At 48.9% G+C, this 15291-nt stretch overlaps 1 protein-coding gene across 1 annotated transcript in view; it reads right to left on the reverse strand.

Moving 5' to 3' along the window:
- LOC119100581 (uncharacterized) overlaps window positions 1–15291 on the reverse strand; it is a 29391-nt gene that overhangs the window by 13325 nt on the left and 775 nt on the right. The gene's annotated exons all lie outside the window — the stretch shown is intronic.

The raw sequence follows: 15291 nt of genomic DNA on the forward strand, positions 1-15291 counted from the left end.
CTGACCTATGGAAGGACAAAATCAGGCCATAGTTTCAGCGAAGGAATTTCTAGGGAATTGTCCAATCTGGTACAATAACGGAGTGTTTGACAAAGCCACACATCTTTGAGATGCTTTCTTAGGCACCACAAATATTTAATGAGCAAATTACGTTGATCCAAGGTATGGTATGAAAGTGTGAAGGTCAGACAAAGGTCACAACCAACCTGATTTATTACTCCAGGGCTTGATGTATGGGACAGGTTGTAGTACTCATTTCAAATTTATTGACAGCAGAAACCACATCACACATCTTCCATTGACTTCTTAGAGGTGAGAACAGGTCATTGACCTAAGATGACCCGGGTCGACATTTTGTTTTAGGAGCATACTACCTAGCGTAATCTTTGTCGCTTATTTAAATGCAAAACTCAGAGCAGTCTTGTATGATTTTGGTCACCATGACTTTCAAAAGATCAAACAAGGTCACTGACCTCAAATGGGCTATTGATCTTTTGCTTAGAAACAGCTTCCTAGGTTCTGGGGGCACTTTGGAGACCAACCTGGAATTTGACCTTGTTTGACGTTATTGGACCTAAGCATCGTGACCTAGGAAACTCAAACTTTGACGTAAGTGTGTTCACGTACAGGTCAAGGCACCCTGTAAATTTGGCTTTCTAGCTTTCTTAGTTCCCTAGATCTCAGGGGGGGGGGGGTGTAAATTGACCCCCCACCCGAGCGAAGGGTATCTAACCGGCCACCCGGACGCGTGTTAAGATGTCTTTTCGCATCATAAGAGCAGGGATGAGGTTTTGAAACAAGCAAGTTGCAACAAAAGACTTGGTCGCTGTCTTGAAACGCGCTCGGACGGCCGGTTAATAACATGCGACGCGCTCAGGTGAAGTCAATTTCACCGCCTGAAATCTCAACAGTGAAAGGAGAGCAGCACGATTTTTGCATGGTAAGTAGGCCTGTAGTTGAGCTTACTTGTGTCCTATTTTCATATCTCTAGGGCAGGAAATCTAGGTCAAATAAGATCCCACAAAGTCAAGCTCAAGATCAGTTGAGAGCACAAAAGACAAAAGGCACTAGGTCAAACTCAAACCTTTAAACCAGATACCTCTTCTAAGCAAAATGCTACTGGTGTTCATTACGGGTCTGCGATCCGATTTCACCGTTTTTCAACCACTGTGTTCTCGGGTCAGATGTAGTGATTTCCTGAGAATGACTTCGCTGGCAGTTATGGCCTGACTTTGATCTGCCAGAGGTCAGCGTTCTTGCAAGGTACGTCTAAATGTTGTGACAAAAGAACAGTTATTCAACTGCCAATAACTTCACAAAATTTCGGCGTCATTGGCTGCGCTGTTTGCAGGTCATTTTTTTCAAAAAAACTTCCCATAGGGTTAGGGACAAATGACTCTTCAGAGCACGTGCTAATCCTACTTTTACGCACAGTAGCTTTATGTCAGATCCATCGCCAACGTGGTGGCAATCTACGCGGTACGGACAGATCAGAAGGGACCCCTGTCCACGGGTTGCCCCTGTCATACCTCACATGACAGGGTCCCAGAGTGACGGCCTCGCCTTGTAATAGCATGGCTCCCACGTGCCTCTCGCTAGCGCTGAGTCCATTCGGGAGTCTGCTTATTGCGCTCCAACAGCTCTGTGCAATTTCCCTTCCCGGAACAGTGTCCATCCGCTGCTGTGAGATCGAGCTGCGGACGCCTGGGCTTGCGAGGCCGTCTTAGATGACATCTGGTGTCAGGGGCGTGCTTACGTAGTAGCTCCTGAAGGCGCCTCTATTCCCTCAGTGAAGGCATTACACGCCATTAATGTGAGCGAATCTATCTTGTCAATTAAAAGGAACGGTCGACGTCTAAAGCTTAAAAGGTTGGGGACGTGCGATGTTTTTAAGACCGTGAAGGCAGCTGTACTCGCCTGTGGTACGCTTAAGTGGGTCTTAACCGAGCACTTTTGTCTCGCGCCCGCGCGCCCTTTCCAAATCTCGCCTACGCTCCTCTCTGGAGCTACAACAGGACAACATGATTCGGCATAACACCGACGCCTGTTGGCAGATCATGGTCAGAGCCACCTGACGGAGAGTGTGTGGCTCGGGGTTACCCAACTGAACGCCCCGCCCGCCTGGACTGGTCAATTCGTTGAACCGTATCGCCTTCCGATGTCCGCGACATTTTGTTCATCCGAGTGGCGATAACGGGAGGTTTCCCGCATGCTCCACTGCGCAGAGGGGCTTGGCGCCCACCCGCTCCGCCGCCAGCGACGTGGCCTTGACTCGGCTCTCTACAACATGAAGTCGATCGAACTGCTGCTGAACCAAATTCCTGCAAAGTTGCCCTGCGTGTAATGTAGATCTCAGTGCTCAGTGGCTCTAGCATGGCCGAGGACGCTATGGCCCTCTTTGGCTTAGTCCCTGAAATAATATCCGCTTGCTGTTAGTCACTCATGGATCACTCGGACACAACAAACCTTGCAACGCCGTTCTGCGCACTCGGAACATAGAATATATATATATATATATATATATATATATATATATATATATATACATATATATATTAGTAAGTCGCAGTACCCGCTTGCCTCACTGTGTAAAGAGTTGGCGCCGATAACTTCAACACAGCACCGCCTCCAGCCACGAAACATTGGTTCGCATCTCAGCGATGCACGACGCGTCTTAATTGCTTTTTTCCAAGATTTCAGTGCCAGCGTCACTTTGCAGTCCCGAGATTGTGGACGTGCTGCATCCATCATTGTTCGATCTTTGGCGGCAAGTTTCGACTCTTTTTCATATCTTGTCTTCCCTGTACACACGCAAGTGCCTCACCGCTAAATTCCAACCCCTCCCCTCGCGCTGGCCGCGACCGACACCGGTATCGGGTGGGATTGAAGCTTTGGCGTGGATCGTCGCGGAGGGTGAACCGATCGCCTGTGCAAGTTAATCGGTAATCCATGCAGCCATCTGTGCTGTGCGCTTGGTAAATTAATATGTACGGGCAGGCGTAAGCAGACGAACAGCCTGCCATCCTTACGCTTGACAGTTGTTCACGTGAATAAGACCAGCGGTTTCCGCTTGCTCTTCCGGCACGTAGAGGCTGCATCGTAAGCCTCTACGTCGAGTGCGTCGAGACCCCTGGCGCCGTCAAACATGACGTCACGTTGACTCGCACCTTAACAAGATCAAGTGGTTTTCATTTAACATTTCAATGTGATTATGTTATGAATCATTAGGAAAGCTTGCTCACACGATATTGTTCCACGCACTCAGCACATCAAATAGATGTGATTGTGCTGTGGTTAACACTTGCTTCGCTCAAGGCCATGCCATGTACTGTTCATTCGCATCTAAATGATATACACCGTTTTTCAGTAAGTTTTGTTGAGCTTTAAGTCACTGCTTCATTGGCAGTCACCCATCTTTGCTAGACCGTTAGGTATTTTTGTCGACACATAGGCTTTAACATAGCTCGTTTCGCCCACGAAACATAGCCCGTCTCTTGCATGCTGTGGCGGACACTCGTATGAGGACGGCTGCACACTTACGTTGTGGATTGTCACGAAAGTTTGACCCATCGTGTGTGTAAATGTTACAATTTTGCGAGCGTCTGTGCTTTGCTCCAGGCAAAAAAGTGCAGGAACAAACAGGCAGGCATACGTACATTCTTCGCTCAGTAAATTACACGTGCCACCGACAATAAGATGTGCCGCCGAGTGATTCTGTGTGAAAAGCAAAATATCTTGAGATTAGTGTCACCTAAATAACTAAGAAAAGCAAAATAATTTAACAAAGTAAGTGTAATTAAAAAGCAATAATAAAATACAAAACATAATCACACCAGCTTTAAATTCTAACGTGTTTGCTCATCAGCTGGAACGGCTCATCCTCAGGCTCAATACATGTGATTGGATAGAAAACAGGAGAAAGAGCAACGCCGGTGCATCGCTTCGTTGGATCGACGTCAGGCCACTGTCAAATTCAGCGATATGATATAGCAGTCACTGTAAGTCGCCAAAGACCTCGCCATTGTCACTAAATCGTCACGGCCGACAGCTGGTCGCCAAGTACAGTCATCAAACGGTTGTCACAGTCATGGCGATCATAGAGCTGCCGCAATCGCATCGCATCGTACAATCGCAGCAGTCAAACAATTGTCACAATCGTGTTGCCTCCTGTGATGCCTGTCATCAGACTCCCGTCACGATCAGAGCCGCTGAAATCACGCCCATCACGGTCGTCAGTGAGCGTTTCAGCCCGCGTTATTGGGAGGTCCTGGCGGTGACTAGCAGCCGCCCCACCGCGTCGTCCAGTGATCGATGACGGCATTACAGGCCCGGGGGGCAGCCGATGGCGGCGTCGCAGGCCCGGGCAGCAGGCGTCACACCACCTGGCGCAGTTCGTGTCGCGGCCAATCAGCGGCGCCATTCGATATGAGATCGGCGGCGAGCCCGTCAGACCACGTCCAACGATGCTCCCACGGGGGCACGTGTCCAGGGCGCGGATATTGGCGGGCTTGGCTGTGGGACGGATGTGGTACCCAGCGGTCCATGAGTGCTCCGAGCGGCATCAGATCGGTCCGTTCACCTAGAGTTTTGTCCGAGGCCTACCGTGGGAGGTTTGCGGGGCCTGCGTTACTTACCGCGTGACCGCTGCTGAGGTCGTACTGGGAGGATCCGTGACGTCCGTTCGTATCACGGCTGGCGTCGTCCATACATGCGCGGCGAGTTGTGTTAATTCATCCACGGGAATCGGCACGTGTCGACACGGGTGAACACGGTGACTCCAGAAAATGCAGCTTGGCGACAAGGCCGACTGGTTTTCCGTCGGCCGTTCGTCCGTTAGCTTCTGTCTCGCCCGTCCCTCCGCCTGTCCCGCCAGCCCCTCCCGCCTGTCCTTCCTGTCCCGCGTACCCCGTCCGCCCATCCGCCAACCTGTAAAGCACTTTCACTTCAACGCACTGGACCGATTGGATTCTGAATCCGTGAAAAAGGCGAATGGGTGGATGAAATGGATTTAAAGTTCCTAGATGGGTCTGAATCCTGCAGAATACATCCACACCGCGCTCACGATCGTGGCCGATGGCGCCGATCGCTGCTATTCGGCGTCGAGCGACCGGAGGCCCGTTTCCCACGGTCACGGCGGCCGCCATCGGTCGAATGATTTTGGGTTCGCCCCGCGAGGTATGTCTCACCAGATCTCGATCGCAACAACCTGCTCTCCCCGATGAGATGCGACCCCTGTCTTCTCCTGAGGTCGGAGCCTCCCAGCTGTTCGGACAGCTCATCGACAGGAGCGGAACGCCTAAGAAGGACGGGAGCCGAGACCACCGGAAGACCAAGAGCAAATCTGCGCGCGCAGGGGAGGGGTATGTTGCCTCCACTTGAGTTAACGAATACTATCGCCTCCAAGCTGGTAAGAGATTGGTATCTGGAAGTTCAGCTGCAAACAATTTGGCTTCCAACTGCGAACAGCTGCAAACAGTTTGACATCCAACTGCAAACAGCCGCAAATAATTTGACATTCGGCATCAAAGACTCAATTCGAAGGGAACGAAGCCATAAGTGGCGGTGTTTGCTGCGGCTCAATCTTAAGACGCCTGCTGGAACTCACCTTCGACGATCAATGCCAGGAAAGCTGTGAAGGATTGGCGCGTGCCCAATGTCTGGTCTGAATGACACGCAGCACTCAGTCTCTTGGACTGTATATTTCCAATAGCAAGCACTCTCGATGGGCGCGCACTGGCTGACGTATATGTAAGGTAGACTCTGCGAATATTTAGGGAGAGGTAAATACCAGAGTTCCCTTGGTACAAAAAGGTTCCTGCCTTTGGTACTTAGGGTACTCTTACATTCATTTTTTTAGCACATTTTGAAAGACTGGGATGCACTCGGAGAGCGGGCAAAATTTCCAACCACTTTTAGGTTCTACCAACATCATTTGTCCCACCTGTTGTTGTTTTGTTTCGTTTCTGTTTGTGTTTTTAAAGGGGAGGAAGCATACATGGTTTGCTATTAAGAGGGAACCAACATTTTTTTTGGCGCTGCGATTTCGTAGAGCTGCGAAATCTCTTAGCAATTATGATATCATGGCCCTGCCAAGCTCCAGCCATCACGCGGACCCAATTGGAGGTGATAACCATCTCATGGGCCGTTAATTGCAGCAACATTCTAGTATCCAGTTGGTGTTTCAATCAATATTTCAACCGCGCAATCCTAACAACGGTTCAGACGTTCGGGGTATATTGAAATTAAGAAACTGGGTTTTTATTTCAATGATTGTGTGCTAGTTACGAGCAGGTACGCAGGCCGTCGGAGTCTTACTGGATCCAGACAATTTTCAATAAAGCGACCCTGGCCGGCCGTCGTGTTTTCCGAAAGATGTGGTCTTTTACAAACACTGATCGCCTCATCAGGCAGCATTCCGCGATAAGAGGGACTCACTTATTTAAGTTGGGCCGTTTTTATACGAACGATATTTATATACAAGGTGTTGGATCAGACAATGCTTTTGCAACATTGCAATACGAAAAAAACATAGCAACCCTGCTCTGTTAGCATGTAGAACATAAAGCCCGGTAATTGCGAACACACTGCACAACACAGGTCGGAATCAAGCTCAGATTGTTAAGTGGGAATCTCTTGAAACGGGATAAACACACTTTACTCCGAAATAAACTGATATTGCACTAATTTGCGTTTGTAGGTACTGATGTTATATCTCGGCAACAAGATTAGGTTAAGACATGAAAGCAAGAGTGTGGTGCAGACGAATGTACCTACATAAGGGAGGTCACGAAATATCATGAGATGCGAGATACTGTCCCTTTTCGAAATATCTGCGTTTTTTATGCTTCAATGACAGTTCCCAAACACGCAAGCCTTACAATCCCATTTGAGTCGCATAGCCGACTTTAAGATGTTGTGCCCGGTTCAACACACAGCCAGACGATTGTCAGGCAATTGAATTACGAATAGGGACGCTCTACCATTGAATATCTCTGCCTCCTGCCTCCTGAGCCCCCACAAATGACGGAATTTCCAACGCACTGACCAGAACCATCTGACTGGGTTCCTAGTGGACATAGCCCATCACGTAAGTTTTGAAATAATCCTCATGATGAGAACTGATAAGTCACGTCCGTTAGGCCACGCCTGTCCCATACCGCAAAACGCTATGATAGATATTGTCGATACAGCCGCTGAGTGACCGTTAAGGTATTGGCGGCCAATCGACAGCTGAGTGATTTGCCCTACGCAATATTCCATTACAGAGACATTTTCAGTGGAGCCCAGCTCTACAACTGGAGGTTCACACCAAGCCCCAACTGGTCTGCCCCTCGGCGATTGAATGCGGGCGGGCGCGCGCACGCACGCACGCATACACACGCACGCACGCACACACACACACACACACACACACACACACACACACACACACACACACACACACACACACACACACACACACACACACACACACACACACACACACACACACACATCATTGTGACCACCCTCAAACACAGACGCTGCGGTGTTCTCGGGCGGTCCAGGCGGGTGCCGTGGGTGCAGTTATATCGCCAACCCACGGTAGCAGGCTACACTCGGACGTCAGAGGCGTCTTAAAAGGCTGCCACGAGCTTGCACGCCCCCTCTCCACCCACGCGAGCTCCCAACTCAGCCAGGAGCGCCGTGGGGACGGGGTCAGGCACAGCCGCCGTACCTTCGCCAAGGGACGAATCGCCGCATACGTTGAGGTGTCGGTTACCTGATTGTCCCACGAGAATTCCGAACGGTGTGTCGTGTCGTCGCCTTGGGGCCCCGCGACTGCTTCATTACGCCTAGTGCGCCGGCGTGTCTTCACACCGATTCGTCGCTTGAGCCACGACCAAAATTGACGCCACACTTCGCCGATGACGCGACTCGAGCGTCGAATCGACCGGGCGCCGGCGCTGCAGCGCGCGGCGACGTGCACACGGCCCGCCAACGCTGAATGGCCGGCGAATTCCGATGGCAGGGTTCGGCACGAGCGGCGCCGCGAGTTTTGTCTGGCCAGAGCCCGACGGCTCCGGGCTGGGCTGGCCGTAGTGGACATGCATGCCACGCTGCTCGGCTCTCAAAGAGCAGACAAGTTGCGGGCGTGACCCGCGTGAAAAGGTTGTTTTTCCGCGGGGTGCAATTTTGCGGAAGGTTCCCTTGTCTGGTGGAAAGCCAAATCACGGAATGGAAGTCGCGTAGACATAGAATGGTTGGGCTGCAAGTTGAGGAAGCCGCGGGCCTTGTATGATTATACTCTTGTATCTGTATGAATGTGCTGTTTATGGTTATATACACGCATGTGTACGTATTACCTACGTATGGTGTATTTTCAGCTCTGAAAGCTTGTTGTACGTGTTGGATCAACTGGGAACCTTAGGGCGTCATTATTGCGATTGTTGCTTGCTCCAGAATAACGCATGCGTCATGGTCACGTCAGACCAACCCTGAGCAGCTGTTCCGGATGTGCTGTGTATGGTTATATACAGCTGGTCCGGATGTGCTGTGCATGCTTATATGCATGCACGCGTACGCATGTCCTACTTATGGTGTATGATTAGCTCAGCTCTGCATGCTCCTGTTAGGTGTTGGATCAACCTAGACCCTTAGAGCTGCCATTGCGATTACTGCTCTCTACAAAAAGACCGCATGCGTCATAGTCACGCAACACCAAGCCGGAACAGCTGGTCAGCACAATGAAATTGGTTTCTTGGCACGAAAACCACACACGATTCTGGATCGTGGTGTTAACAATATATTCACTCTTCTCTGTCTACCCTGTGCTCGCAGTAATATCCGAGCGCACGCCACGCACCTTGGTGTCCTATTCTAAGCATGCCACTTCTCAGCGTAGCCCCCCCCCCCCCCAATCTCAGGCAGTGAGCCATGCCAGCGACCGGGCGTGATACCCCGCCCGTCCGATTCGATCTCCCCCCCCCCCCCTCCGCCGCCCCCGGTCGGGTGAGAGACGAGGATGAGCCGGCTCTGGCGTCTCGGCATCGATCTCAGTTCGGGGTGGGACGGGGGAGGGGGTGGGGCCGGGTGGCGCGGCGTCGGGCGCCACTGGCTCACCACGGCCGTCGAGACGCCGCCGCAGAATGCTGGCTGCGGTCTTCGAGACGTTGACGAATAGCGCTGAACCGCGGTCTCTTTAAGACGTCGCTGTAGAGCGCTGGACAACGGTCTCTGAGACACTGCCGTCTCTGAGACGTCGGCGCAGCACGCTGGTCCGTGGTCTCTGAGACGCCACTAGGGAATGCTGAAACGTGGTATCCAATACATCGCCGCTGAGCGCTAGACTGTGGTCTCCGAGACGCCGCTGAAAAGCACTGAACCGCGGTCTCTTAAGAACCAAAGCAGAGCGCACAGCGTTCTGCTATCGGCGAGGAGCACTGAATCGTAATCTCTGAGACCGTGAAGGGGGCGCTGGATCACGGTCTCTGAGAGCGCGCCGCGGGGCATTGGACTGCGCTGTGACTCTCGGGTGGCGTTTGATGACGCCGAAAGGGGTCGGAGAGAGGGAGGGGTATAAGGCACATGCGATTGTGTGGTTACAAAAAGGCACCTTGGTGCATTCGATGCGGGCTGATATAAATGAACGTAGAGGTGTAGTCGCGTCACCATATCAGGATCTCGGTCAGCTGTGAAGTTTTATGTTGGATGGCCGTTACAGAGCGTGCTCGAAGGAAGGTGAGGCGCTTATTTACTAGCAGCGTCCACAAATAATGGCATCAACTGCAGCGGGAGAGGAACATATTGCAAGTAAGGCGGCGCGTTTGAAGTCTACGGGTTCTAAGTCAGGCATCGTACCCCGAACTAAGACCACTAAGACCGTGGTGTGAATTTGTCCGTTTGAAGCTGAGCCAGCTTCTCAGTCTCTCAGCGTGTAGCTCACACAATCTGAAGCCAGCCCTACGAACCACAAACGGTTCGTAAGTTGTCTTCCTATAAGGCAATCGCACGAAATTTTCTGGTCGTGTTGTGGACGATACATGCAACCCCGATACAGACAACTCTTCAACACTGTTACTACCGATGCATATAATCTGTTATGTCCGGAAGGGGCGCAGCCGTAATCTTTGCCGGGGAGCCTTCTATGGTAAAAAGGTTGAATGGGGGGGGGGGGGGGGGCAGCCCTTCCTTAGCCGTACCCGTGACTTTAGAGTTACTAAGCCATCGGAATAGTCTCTTGGCAATCAAAACTTTCAGTGTTCATTCTAACAGATACTTCACAACAGCAGGTGCCTACTAACAGATACCGTCTAACAGATACAGATAACAGATATTAACGTCATACAGTTTAAGCATGTGAGGCAACTTTAAGCTGTTTTCTCTTTATTTTACCAATGAGTGAAAATAAAGTCTAGCTATCGCCAGCTGTGTAATGCCGGCCTTGCATGCTTACTTTATTTAGCAACCAATTAAGCCCGGAATTTTCTGAAGGTAAAGCATTGACGTTCCTAAGAAACAGCTCTGTGATGCGGCATTTGGTACTTACATTTCCCATAAAAGAAAGTCGCGTAGGCCCGCCACAACCTGTAGATACTTTTTAGGTTTGCTGTAAGCTGGAACGCCGCATCGTTAAGATACCATTTATCATAATCATCGAATTTCATCAAAAGAGCATTAATATTCATACAATCAGAATAAGATGTCCCAGTTCCACGGCTTCTTGTGATTAACGACATCACACAAGCCCGTTTATAAGTTAGCGCTGAAATATACGCCAGGCGAGAACTTATAAATTTTGACAAATGAATTCGCGACAAAGCGTTACCAGGACTCTGGCTTCACACATGAATTATTTCTTATTAATCCCGTGCACGCCAGTCAGGGTATTGAGGAAAAAGACAGCAAGCACGTCCAAGGTCAGCCAGTAATGTTTTGAGGTAAGCCTATTGTCAAGTAGGTGTCCGGAATGTTTCTAAGTTTGTTTTCATAACCTAAGCCGTTGCGTGGGCACACAGGTTGCCAGATAGAGAAAAAGGAAGGTTTAAAAACAAAACAATGCGCACAAAAAAGACCCTATTCTCAGAGCGCACAAATAATTGATAGTTCAGACATTTTGACTGAGGCTACCGCATCTTATTTTGTTTCTATTCCCTCGATACTCATCAGTTGATTTCATTGCCTGACATTACTATGAACAAAATGCAGCCAATTGGTATTTAAAGGGAGAGAATTAGCCACATTTTTATGGGACCTTGAATTGAAATAGCCATCTTGAAAATTATTCGATGCGGTTACCAACGCTGCTATTCTTAAGACCTATGCCCCTTTAGCCTCTGAGCCACACGCCCGCAAAGACCTGCAGACGTTTTCGTGCAAACCATTCCAGGGTCACTCAGACATCCATAACGGTATAATAACCTTATTCAGGGCCAGTCATTTCATTGGTCATATGACGATTAAGGCTTAGATAAATATAATTGTCGAATTGTTCATATCTGGCGTTCTTGAGCGCGGTTTCCAGATATCACGGCCTTCAAGTGGCTCTCAGTCAATGTTGCGCAAGGTACGATGACGCGATCAAACAGTGACGTGTTGAGGAGTATGTTTTCTTAATAGAGAAACTGTGGTGTCTAGAGCAGTCTTTTCCACTTAAACGTAAACCAATAGTTATAAGTGAGGTTATTTTCTCATACCTGATGCTTGCTTCAATATCTTCAATTGTGGAACATTTCTTTTAATAATCTAAGCGAATCCTTTAACTCCCTCAGGTCTCCCGCGGAAGTTAATAGTCCCTCAGCTGCAAGGTATTAAGAATTATCTAGCAACACATAAATAGTTTCGACACTCTCGCTCTAGATCAACGTAATGCTGAACCGGCATATCCTGGTAAATAAGGGGACGGTGACACCATAGTTATTGCTATGTTTGTTTAGAAAAATTGCAGTTTTTTATCTACCTGATATTCTCTGGTCGCATTTCCTTGCAAGATATAGACGTTTTTATCATCGCCATCATTTTCCGCCAAGACAACAGGAAAAATCAATGATGACCCGACTCGTGCCAGAGCCCGTGCGTGCGGACCGCGTCGAGGGTGCAGACCACGCCGGGGCTCGTGCGTGCAGACCGCGCCAGGGGTGCGCGCTACACCGGGGCTCGTGCGTGCAGACCGCGCCAGGGGTGCAGGCCACGTCGGGGCTCGTACGTGCAGACCGCGCCAGGGGTGCAGGCCACGTCGGGGCTCGTACGTGCTGGCCGCTCCAGGGCTCGCACGTGCAGACCGCGCCAGGGCTCGTACGTGCAGGCCGCGTCAGAGCTTGTATGTGCAAGCCGCGCGAGCGCGTCACGTACGTGGAGACGTCAGCTGATATTAGCATCGGCACCGCGTGTGTACCGCGAATCAGTGGTATCCATGGACACATCGACCATTCGTAGACACGTGGATCATTTGTCGCAAGCGAGTGGAAAGCCAACAGCACTGTGGAACATATTGTAGATATAATTTCCGGCCATCCAGGCATAGATGTCTAAGCTTTCAGTGATCTGGCCATTGAATGACCGAATGGTTGGACGTCCGACACCTGTGATGATGTCACAAATGTGCATTCATATAGATGCCTTCGGGTCATGTATAACACTTTCACTAATGTCTGTTGCTTTATTGATGTACGGGAATAATGGGCACGAACAGCAAATAACCCTGTTGTCGAAAAAGATGGCTAACATGTGGGCCCAAATAGATAACTCTAAATAGTGCGTTTCTAAGCCCCGGTATTGTGGATGATCTTCCATCAGTGAATTTTGGATTTCATATACACTTTGGAATCGTATGCACTGTGTTGAATTTTCAGCAGTAACTGTTGTTCTCTTAAGTAAGACGGTTGCCACATGAACATGGCCATTGCAATATAATATTACAGCAGCATCGGAGAGGCGGTCCAAGGGATCCAAAGACAAGTTCTCTTGATGCGTTAGTGTATTGCGAACCGCTAATGCAGTGGTGCAATACATAATGTAATGCATACCTCTGGGCATATATATTTGAAAGCTTCGCACTCCAACCACAAACAAGTAATATTGTGTCGCATTAATTACACACAAAAAACACATGTATATACACATGTACATACACACACACACACACACACACACATATATATATATATATATATATATATATATATATATATATATATATATATATATACTACGCAAGCTATCAATACTGCAGTGGTAAGGCAAAACCACGATCTCAGGTTTTGTGGAAGCACGTGCGTAGGAATATAGCTTCAGACTTATCCGAGCTCTACGATGCTAATGGACGAATAACGTAGACAGATATGTACAGGTGAACAAGTGAAAGGAGGCAAAGAGCAATTGTGTTCAGGGGTGTGTCCGTTCATGGGAGTAAGGTTTGCTCATGTCATATGGAACATGAAAGCCTGAAATGACACTTTACATACGATCTTTTACTTCTTTGCAGTGACAGCCCGTTATGTCAAAGGCGATTCCAGGAACGAAAAAGAGAAAGAGCACAGTGCACAGAGACTGGCCGGCAAGAGCGAACTGTTAGCTGACGCCCCCAACATTAGACCGCGTTCCAATTAAGTGGCCCTTCTTCTCTGCCTTTGAAATACTGAATACACCTGTGTCTCATATCTAGACTTGATATTAAGGCGCCAAAATTAATTAACAGTGCAAAACAGCTTTAAAGCCGGGCACCTTGGCTCAGCCTATGCCAAAATGTTGGCTAATATTTGCGTTGCTGGTAAGAAGCAGAGCATCATCCCACCTGCGCTGCACACTTAATAAAATCCCGTTTTGACAGAGTTACAAAGATGAAGTGTCGCATATCATAATCGAGCTATCGACGTTATCGAGCAAGCTACTTATCGATCGGCGTTGGTCGCGTTGAAATTAGTTCATAATTTTGACAACTGTGTTGGATAAAAAGTTCTTTTAGCATTTGGCTGCTCCATATCGTCCCTTAATTAAAAAGAAAATCCTTGAAATAGTATAGGAATGCAAACCTTGGCGAGAGAAACCAAACACCGTATAACTTTTTTAATCGGACCGGCAAAACCTGATGCCCCAGGTATCGACGGAATCCCTTCCCTTACTTGAAATTCGGTTAAATCTACCAGCAACGTCAAAGACGAACTGCAAGGGATTGCAGCAAGTTGTTGTGGGGCTTTCGATCAATTGTTCCGTGACTGGCCACCGAACAGCGTATTTATGGTGGCGGCATACCTGAAACGCGGCAATGCCGTTTTTAGCATTACCCGTGGCAATCCACACCAGCAAGTTGGAATTTTGAATGCACCGATAAATGAACATGAGCACCAGCTTGTCAAAGCATATTAAAAATCTGCCTGCTAGTGTCACGCCGGGTTATGTCGAAACGACGTAACGGACGCTACCGTGGAGAGCTAACTTGAAGGTTGTTCCTCACCTTGGTATTTGATAACGGTGAGATCAAACTTGTGTCATGAGGACATTGAGGGTCATCCAGTGCACCCTGACTTTGTTCTAGATCATCATAGTTGAATGATGGACTTTGCCGTGTTGATGTTGTCGTGATGCCCTCTAACAGCCTTTAATGATTATGACGTGCTCTCATTCCCTAAGCGATACGGGTCATGCAATCTAAACACCGTTTGGCACCGACGAAGTGTTATGGGAACTTTCATGGTAAACTTGTATACCAGGCCATCGTAGGGTAGGTCAGTTCGGTGTTATATTAAACATCCGGTACCAGGCTGGCATTGTAAAACTATGCCGTTTGATATGCTCCAATCTGAATCTTGAGGTCCCGGTTTTATGTACAGGTCCAAGACGACCCGTCCGCGTCGTCTGAAAGCTTAGATTATTATACGAGGCTATTACAATGGATTTTGAGACGAAAAACCAGATTTCGGAAAATTACGCAACCTAACAAGGTATTCCCACAACAACTGTCGTGGTTCACGATAAAATGAACGCAGCATTTGTCTTCGGGCACGCTGGTCTATGGCTGGCCCCAATTTGGCCATCACAGATGATATGGGCCATCATGGATGATATGGGCCATCATGTGATTCCATTCAAGGGAGTCTATAATGCGATTCTACTTTATCGAACTGATTAAATACCAACGCTCCGCGTGAGCATTTTGATGCCGGTTATTTCCTAGCATGTTTTACTTGACCTCCAGCTTGACATGATTCTTAACCTTCGTCATAGCACAGCTTAAAAGCGATGCCAGTATTTGACATTACGCCATGTCAACCGATAAGCATGCGTAACATGGTATGTTGGTTCATGTATTGGCCT

The sequence above is a fragment of the Pollicipes pollicipes genome, unplaced genomic scaffold, assembly GCF_011947565.3.
Source record: "Pollicipes pollicipes isolate AB1234 unplaced genomic scaffold, Ppol_2.1 Scaffold_4881;HRSCAF=5763_pilon_pilon_pilon, whole genome shotgun sequence".
Classification (NCBI taxonomy): domain Eukaryota; kingdom Metazoa; phylum Arthropoda; class Thecostraca; order Pollicipedomorpha; family Pollicipedidae; genus Pollicipes; species Pollicipes pollicipes.